This window comes from Triturus cristatus, chromosome 6 (assembly GCF_964204655.1).
Source record: "Triturus cristatus chromosome 6, aTriCri1.1, whole genome shotgun sequence".
Classification (NCBI taxonomy): domain Eukaryota; kingdom Metazoa; phylum Chordata; class Amphibia; order Caudata; family Salamandridae; genus Triturus; species Triturus cristatus.
The window spans coordinates 1,869,733,601-1,869,742,119 of record NC_140589.1 but is presented as its reverse complement, the minus strand read 5'-3'; the positions used below and the strand labels follow the sequence as shown (position 1 = coordinate 1,869,742,119).

Below are 8,519 nucleotides of genomic sequence, written 5' to 3'. Positions count from 1 at the left end.
TGGTGCCATGGAGAGTGAGAAATGAAGACCGGATGGCCGATTTGCAGTCGTGTGCCTTCCTGAAGCTGCCCCGAGACCTACAAAGGGAAATAAATCTTTTAAAATGCACAATTTGTCAACAGCAATCCACTAAGGATAAAATTATGCTCGCCATTGGACTGCACTTCCCAGCATGCTGTAATATGAGGCACTAAGCGGAAACCCACTGAGGGTAATTAACCAATCAAGCATGCGGCCATGAAAATAAAAGAGAGCCTGGCTGTCGAATTTTGTGAAGCAAAGCCTATGATTAAGATACCTTGGCATCGAAACGCGTCAGGCAGCAGAATGAACTTGTGGGTGCCATGGAGAGTCAGAAATGAAGACCGGATGGCCGATTTGCAGTCGTATGCCTTCCTGAAGCTGCAGGGCAATTTGTTGGATAACATAACTACACGACGGTCCGGTCGTGAGGAGGAGCACCATCTCCGTGATGTAAGGAGAGGCTGTGTCATGGAACTGCTCCGTGATTTTTCTGCGCTGCAAATCTAATGTAAATAGACTCACCGTGATGCCCCGAGACCCGCAAAGGGAAATAAATCTTTTAAAATGCACAATTTGTCAACAGCAATCCACTAAGGATAAAATTATGCTCGCCATTGGACTGCACTTCCCAGCATGCTGTAATATGAGGCACTAAGCGGAAACCCACTGAGGGTAATTAACCAATCAAGCATGCGGCCATGAAAATAAAAGAGAGCCTGGCTGTCGAATTTTGTGAAGCAAAGCCTATGATTAAGATGCCTTGGCATAGAAACGCGTCAGGCAGCAGAATGAACTTGTGGGTGCCATGGAGAGTCAGAAATGAAGACCGGATGGCCGATTTGCAGTCGTGTGCCTTCCTGAAGCTGCAGGGCAATTTGTTGGATAACATAACTACACGACGGTCCGGTCGTGAGGAGGAGCACCATCTCCGTGATGTAAGGAGAGACTGTGTCATGGAACTGCTCCGTGATTTTTCAGCGCTGCAAATCTAATGTAAATAGACTCACCGTGATGCCCCGAGACCTACAAAGGGAAATAAATCTTTTAAAATGCACAATTTGTCAACAGCAATCCACTAAGGATAACATTATGCTCGCCATTGGACTGCACTTCCCAGCATGCTGTAATATGAGGCACTAAGCGGAAACTCACTGAGGGTAATTAACCAATCAAGCATGCGGCCATGAAAATAAAAGAGAGCCTGGCTGTCGAATTTTGTGAAGCAAAGCCTATGATTAAGATGCCTTTGCATCGAAACGCGTCAGGCAGCAGAATGAACTTGTGGGTGCCATGGAGAGTCAGAAATGAAGACCGGATGGCCGATTTGCAGTCGTGTGCCTTCCTGAAGCTGCAGGGCAATTTGTTGGATAACATAACTACACGACGGTCCGGTCGTGAGGAGGAGCACCATCTCCGTGATGTAAGGAGAGGCTGTGTCATGGAACTGCTCCGTGATTTTTCAGCGCTGCAAATCTAATGTAAATAGACTCACCGTGATGCCCCGAGACCTACAAAGGGAAATAAATCTTTTAAAATGCACAATTTGTCAACAGCAAACCACTAAGGATAACATTATTTTCACCATTGGACTGCACTTCCCAGCATGCTGTAATATGAGGCACTAAGCGGAAACCCACTGAGGGTAATTAACCAATCAAGCATGCGGCCATGAAAATAAAAGAGAGCCTGGCTGTCGAATTTTGTGAAGCAAAGCCTATGATTAAGATGCCTTGGCATAGAAACGCGTCAGGCAGCAGAATGAACTTGTGGGTGCCATGGAGAGTCAGAAATGAAGACCGGATGGCCGATTTGCAGTTGTGTGCCTTCCTGAAGCTGCAGGGCAACTTGTTGGATAATATATATATATATATATATATATAGAGAGAGAGATAGGGAGAGAGAGAGAGAGATAGATAGATAGATAGATAGATAGATAGATATCTCCCTTAACAAATTACGTTGTCTAGTGCAACATACAAAATGTGGGGTCATGGTGACTTGTGGAGTTACATTTGCCAGTGAATGCATGGCTGCAATCTAAGCACACAGTAGCATCCACCACCCTTCATTCTTTTTATCTGTATTTTGTTTTTTCTAAATTTGAAAAACTCTTTTTTTATCTGCAAAGCTAGGTCTGTGTGTTTGAGAGTTCATGGCTAAGTGAAGATTTGTATGTGTGTGCATATGAATATGTGAGTGTGTGCCTGAGTTAGTGGGTGTGGGTTAATAAATCGATTTTCCAGAGTGTGCCCATAATTATGTGCTTGCACCTATAATTAGGTGAGTGTGTGTATGACTAAGTGACAGTGTTAAATTAATCAATCAGTCTAACAATTGGATCTATATAGTGTCGCTAATCACCCATGATATTATCCAGGTGCTTGAGGGCCAAGATGGTTCAAGTGACTCAGTTGAACAGTCAGGTCTTAAGTGGTCGCTACTGGCATTCCAGTAGAGAGGTGGTGATCCATAGCTGCAAAGGGAGGTAATTCTAGGTTTTTGCCTTGAGGTAGGAGAAGGACTGTTCTCTCCTGTTGCGTAGGTGGATGCAGGTGCTGTGGGCAAATGAGAGAGAGGCAGAGCTTAGTTGTCTGGTAGGGTGGTGGAAGTTCAGCTGATGGTTGATGTAGGCTGGTCCTTGGTTGTGCATGGGTTTGTAGACTTGGATCATCAGCTTGAATTGGCATCCCTTCTGTATGGAAGCCAGTGTAGTTTTCTCAGGTGGGGATTATTTGGGTCTGTCTGGAGAGGTTGAGGATGAGACTGATTGTGGAGTTTTGTATGGTCTGGAGTCTATGCAGAAGGTGTATATAGATCCCAGTGTAGGGAGCGTTGTTGTAGTCTAATTGGCTGGTGATTAGGGCCTAAGTGATGATACATTTGGTGTCAAAGGGGAGCCATTTGAAGACTTTTCGTAATCTGCGAAGTGTGCGAAAGCAGTCAAAGGCAACTGTCTTGATCTGGGATTAAATAGTCAGTTTGCTGTCCAGGATTAAGCTGGGGTTTCTGACATGGTTGGTTAAATGTATGTAAATGTATGTGTCTTGTAAAGCGCACTGCTGCCCTGAGGCGTCCTGGCGCTGTAGACCGCTGGGGAACCCGTCCTGGCTATCCCTGTGAGATGGTCCCTCCTGGGTATCTCCAAGGTGAAACCAGGCATCCCCGGCGAATGTGGGGGGCCGTTGTGGAGATGAGGCAAGCTAATGCCCAGAGTCACCGAGTGTGATCCCTGGTTAGAGTAGGCACCGAAGCGAGAATTATCGAGTCTGCTGGCCCTGGTCCACGACCCTGCCGCGTCGGGGATTGAACCCTGGTCCCGGGCCGTCCTCTGCTTCTGGGTCTTCTTCCTCTAACCAGTGAGCCACACCTCTCCTAGTAATGGTCCTAGTTCAGAGGGCCACCAGGAGGTGTTCCAAGGAGTGGTGTACTTGCTCAAGACTGATTTGCATATGGCTGGGTTCAAACTGGAAAGGCATGGTGAGCAAAAAAACAATGAATTTAGGCCCAGATCTCTGTACTGGGGTGAATGTACGACATTGTTCTGCATTCTGTCCATCAACTGTTATTTTTGCATTTGTCACCCCGAGTGGGACAGGTATGCCCAGACGTGGGTTCCGTACTCTCCAGCCCACTGGAATCAAGCTATCCTGGCTGAAGAGGGGTGAAACCCCGAAACCAGTCCTAGGATGCTTGTTTCCGGTCCAGGGAGGACCTGACTTGGCAAGCGTGATCTGCAACTCACAAAATGTTAGTGCAAATTGTGTGACTACACAGGCAGGCCTGTGTAAATCACTATGTGTGTGTTTTAGAAACAAGGGCACCCCAGAGTTGAAACTGGAGGTCATTAAGACGTTGTAAGAGACAGAGGTCTGGTAGGGGTCAAGAAAGGTCCTCCGGTAGCCTAGGCTACTAATAATTCAATTGACGTGTTAGTCAAAGACTGGAGACAATGTAGACAGTCCCATAGGACTGTAGAACGTAATATATGTTAGGACACAAGGTTTTCAATGACAACTCATTTATTAAGGCCTAAATAGAGTTTCATATACGTAAGTGATAGATCCAGTGCTCACACATAATTGTAAAAGTGCATGAAGTGAGGGGAGTGATAGTGAACATTTAAAAGTACATCGCATTGAGAAGGTGACAGTAAAAATCTTAAATCAATTGAGTACAGAAATGAGGTATTTTTTGAAGAGGTACACTTTGTGACGATAATAAATGAGTTGTCATTGAAAACTTTGCGTAAATCACTAGCCATTCTGAGAGGACCTTTCAGTACCACCAGCGCACCCCTAGGGTATGTCTTAAGGGGTGAAGCGAATGTAAGGTGAAAGGCAGGGCAGGTACAGAAGCGTGTTCCCTTCACAGTAAGTGAGGAATATCCATGTGTAATTTTACTGCCTATGAGGTTTGCTCTTCCCATAGGCTAACATGGGGGACGGTTGAAATTATTTCAGGCTGAAAAAGTGGATTGCAGTGGCACAGCCTCATAGTGTTTCCTATCATTGGATTCGCTGTGACAACCGCTTTCCAGTGGTAATGGTGGCCTTGTCAAGATCTGTGTAGAAATGTCACTACTAGAAAGTGTGCATTTATCAGCTCTAAAACTCTTTGTGTGCCTTTGTGCTTGGCTCCAGTTCACACTGGAGGTTTGGGGAGCATATCTGGGCATTTCCCAGTGACATCTATAAAATACTAGGTAATCAACTGGAACAACAGACCTCTGCCACTTGTGGCATCTTTTACATAAAATGGCTGCTGGATTTTGTAAACCCACATCGAATCACAACATGTGCATGTTTTTTTGCAATTTTTCTACTGTTAAACTTACTTTTTTCACATGACTGCCTCCCCCACATCACCCCATCCATTAAGTTGCTGTTGTACCTCTCCTTATCACTGGAATTTATTTTTTAGAGCCCAAAAAAGTCAAGATTTTTCAGATGGTACAAAAACATCTAAAAGGATCTTCACTCGCCAGGCAATCACAATTGTCAAATAAATTAAATGTGATTGACAAATCAGAAAATTGCAATTTTAAATAGGAGCCATACCCACAATTTGTTACCCATTCATGCCCACCTAGCTCCTTTTTAAGTATTTATCTCTCTTAAAATATTTATACCAAACTACACAAATAAATATTGACTTTAATTTTGGTGTAAATCTATTAAGCGCTTGAGGATTTGACCTATAATGGGAAAGCAATTATTTTTGTAAGCCCCCCATATATTCCATTCACCTGCACTGAACTGCACTGAGTTTTCTGCTGAAAATTATTAGTGCCAAATTTGATGCAGACCTGTTATCGACAAAGCAAAAGGTTCTTTAGAATTGAAAACGCAGCTGAGCGATAGCTACACAATAGCGGCTTCCGCTGTGTAACCTATTTGCTGTTAATTGAAACAAGCAATTAACACTGTAACTTAACAAGCACCACAGCAACAAATGTGAAGAATGCATTTATTTTTTATATTAGCCATAGCAAATGATTGGAAAGTGCTAAGTATTCTTGCAACACATTAGCTAGATCAAGTTATCATTGCATACACATTGTATAGCACAGAACGCATACATTTATTTTTAAAACTCATATCCCAAATGTACATTTCAGACTTTTCACAGAGGACTGTGGGCATCTGTTCTTTTAAACCCTTCGATGTACATAATTTTATTTTACTCTTTTAGGACCACTGTCCTAGTGACTGATGACCCAAATCTACCATTGTGTGGGAAACATCTACAAGCTGCAATCATAGTGTTCAGCCCATCACTATCAATAAATCTATTACTGAGCTATATTTACAAACACTATACAAATCATTGCAAATGCAAATGACACCAAAGCAGAATTAATCTGAGTAAATGCACAAGCCACCCTCAACCCAAGGTCATCATGGTGCAGAACGTCATCGTGCATCAGGTTCTTTCTTAAGCCAGGTCTGGTCTGAGGCTCGCCTGACAGCAGGGACTTCAGTGTTATAGAGGAGACAGAGCCCCTAGAAAAAATGACCAATAAATTAAGATAGGGGGCTGTGAGAGGAATCACTTAATTTCCTATGCTGAATACATTCAACATAAGTGCAAAATTCTAATTCTCAAGGTGCTTACATTAACAGAATAATACATTTAGGCCCAGATATAATAATATGTTTTGGCAAAAGTAACTCAAACCCAGAACCAAGTATTGTGGTGGTATTTCTTTCCCAACATAAATCATGAATTGCATTGGAACATTGCCTAAAGTAAGACTGTGAGCTACTTTGCAATACTTTGTGTCAAGGTAGCATACCGTGCCTGGTAATTTGGGTATATCAATGCAAGAACACATGGTACAGACACAAATCTTTATTGACATTTGTAAACAGGGATTTGTGTAAAATGATTAGACATCCTTGAGGCAAGCAGAACAGTGGAGCAAGTTTTAAAACTCTCCAGATTTATTCCAACTTTGTATTAGTGCTGCACTGTACAGCAGACGTACAAAGTGGGAAAAGTATTAAAGCATAGTTTTTGTACTGGGATTTTCCCCTTTCAGGCAAAACCAATGCTCCACAGACTGCACAATGCCTTGCCCTAAAATGTACCAGCACAGAGAAAGAGGAAAACAGGACCATATCTTAGGAGATCTGGCACTCTTCTTCTCTTTCCTGTTCATGCAACACAGCACAGCATCTCAAGATACCTGCCCTGATCTGTCACTATCAGTCTAAAAGACAGAGGGGGTCAATCTCATTTATAATCTTGCACTGTGCCCAGAAGTACCTGCGTTTGGCATCATTTAAATTATTCATAGTTTACTATGTAACATGTGACACAAAAAATCGCTAGTCAGCACAAATGTTGTTTGCACCTCTTTCGCAGACCTTTTTAGGCTCCGGTTTACCACCCACAGTCAGTTTGTGATGAACAGGGGTTACGTAATGAGCAAACAAGTGTAATTTACTCTGAGCTACTAATTGGTGCAATTTTAACAGGTGTGCTTTTGTTTACATTTTCTATCTCGATCTAAAAAGTCAATGCAACTGGAGTCAAGCTATCCTGGCTGATGAGGGGTGAAACCCCGAAACCGGTCCTAGGATGCTTGTTTCCAGTCCAGGGAGGACCTGGCCTGGCAGTTCGGGCTGGACTGCTCCCATTGGGTGCAAGCTGGAATGGCATGGGTAGCAAAAAAACAATGGATTTAGGCCCATATCTCTGTACCTGGGGGGAATGTATGACATTGTTCTGAATTATGTCCATCAATTTTTCTTTTTGCATTTGCCACCCCGAGTGGGAAGGATCTGCCCAGACATGGAAACAAACTTAGTTGTCAATTTGTCGTCAAGACTATTGACAGCCGTAGAGGACAACGTCCTACAGAAAGGACTAGGATTTGTCCCTACCCCCAAGGTTGACCGTTTCAACCAGACTTGCGAACTACACCAATTCTTCCGCAAGATCCGGTTGAGATTTTTCTTTGAGGGCAAAGACGACATATCAGACAATGACTCAGGTTTACGTAACCCTTCCACCTTCACTCCCCATTCAGGGATGATACCAAATGAAGTACTCACCTATGAACAGGCAGTACTTAAGGATATTAAATCCATTCCTACACAGAAGCAATTCAATAACCTCAGCAGAGCAGAGAGGCTTGCTATTACAACGTTAGCGGACGATCCGTCTATTACCATCAAACAGGCTGATAAAGGTGGGGCCACTGTTATAATGGCAACTACTGATTACGACAACGAGTGTCTGCGTCAATTGGGCAACAGAAAGTACTATACACCGATCTCGAACAACCCCACTCAACGTCTAAAAACTACCATTACTGGTTTGGTTGACTCCGCAGAAAGCAATGGCTGGTTAAGCGAGAAGGAGGCTTCCTTCTTAATCCAAAAAGAACCAAAGACCCCCTATTTCTATGTTCTCCCTAAGATTCACAAGGGGGTCACACCAGTACCTGGACGCCCCATAGTATCGGGCATTGACTCAATTCTAGAACCGTTGTCTAAGTTCTGCGATCACTTTCTGCAACCATTAGTGAAACGCACGCCCTCTTACATACAGGACACGACAGATGTTCTACGCTTACTGGATCAAACAGAGGACACTCACAACATCAACTTCCTCATCACTCTAGACGTGGAAGCCCTGTATACTAATATTCCACAAAGGGCAACTCTCGAAGTGATCGAGGAGGTACTTGGAGGTGAACCTTGGGAATCACCGACTCCAGTGTCCTTCATCATTGAATGCGCCACCATAGCCTTGACAGAAAATTTCTTCGAGTTTAAAGGCCAATTATACCACCAGACTCAAGGTACTTCCATGGGGAGTACCTTCGCTCCGAGTCTAGCCTGTTTGTATATGGCTTGGTTTGAGGGGTTACACATCTTTTGTGATACGAATCCATACCGTCACAACATTCTACTATGGAGACGATTCATAGATGATATTTTGATTTTTTGGTCTGGAGATTCTGGGAGCTACGAAGCATTCTATAC

At 43.5% G+C, this 8,519-nt stretch overlaps 1 long non-coding RNA gene across 1 annotated transcript in view; it reads right to left on the bottom strand.

Moving 5' to 3' along the window:
* Positions 1-5,476: 5,476 nt before the first annotated feature.
* The window catches only part of LOC146822240 (uncharacterized), a 67,983-nt gene continuing 64,940 nt past the window's right edge, over positions 5,477-8,519 (bottom strand). The window contains exon 3 of the long non-coding RNA XR_014962826.1: positions 5,477-6,026. This is a non-coding gene — a long non-coding RNA (uncharacterized LOC146822240). The remainder of the gene's footprint in view (positions 6,027-8,519) is intronic.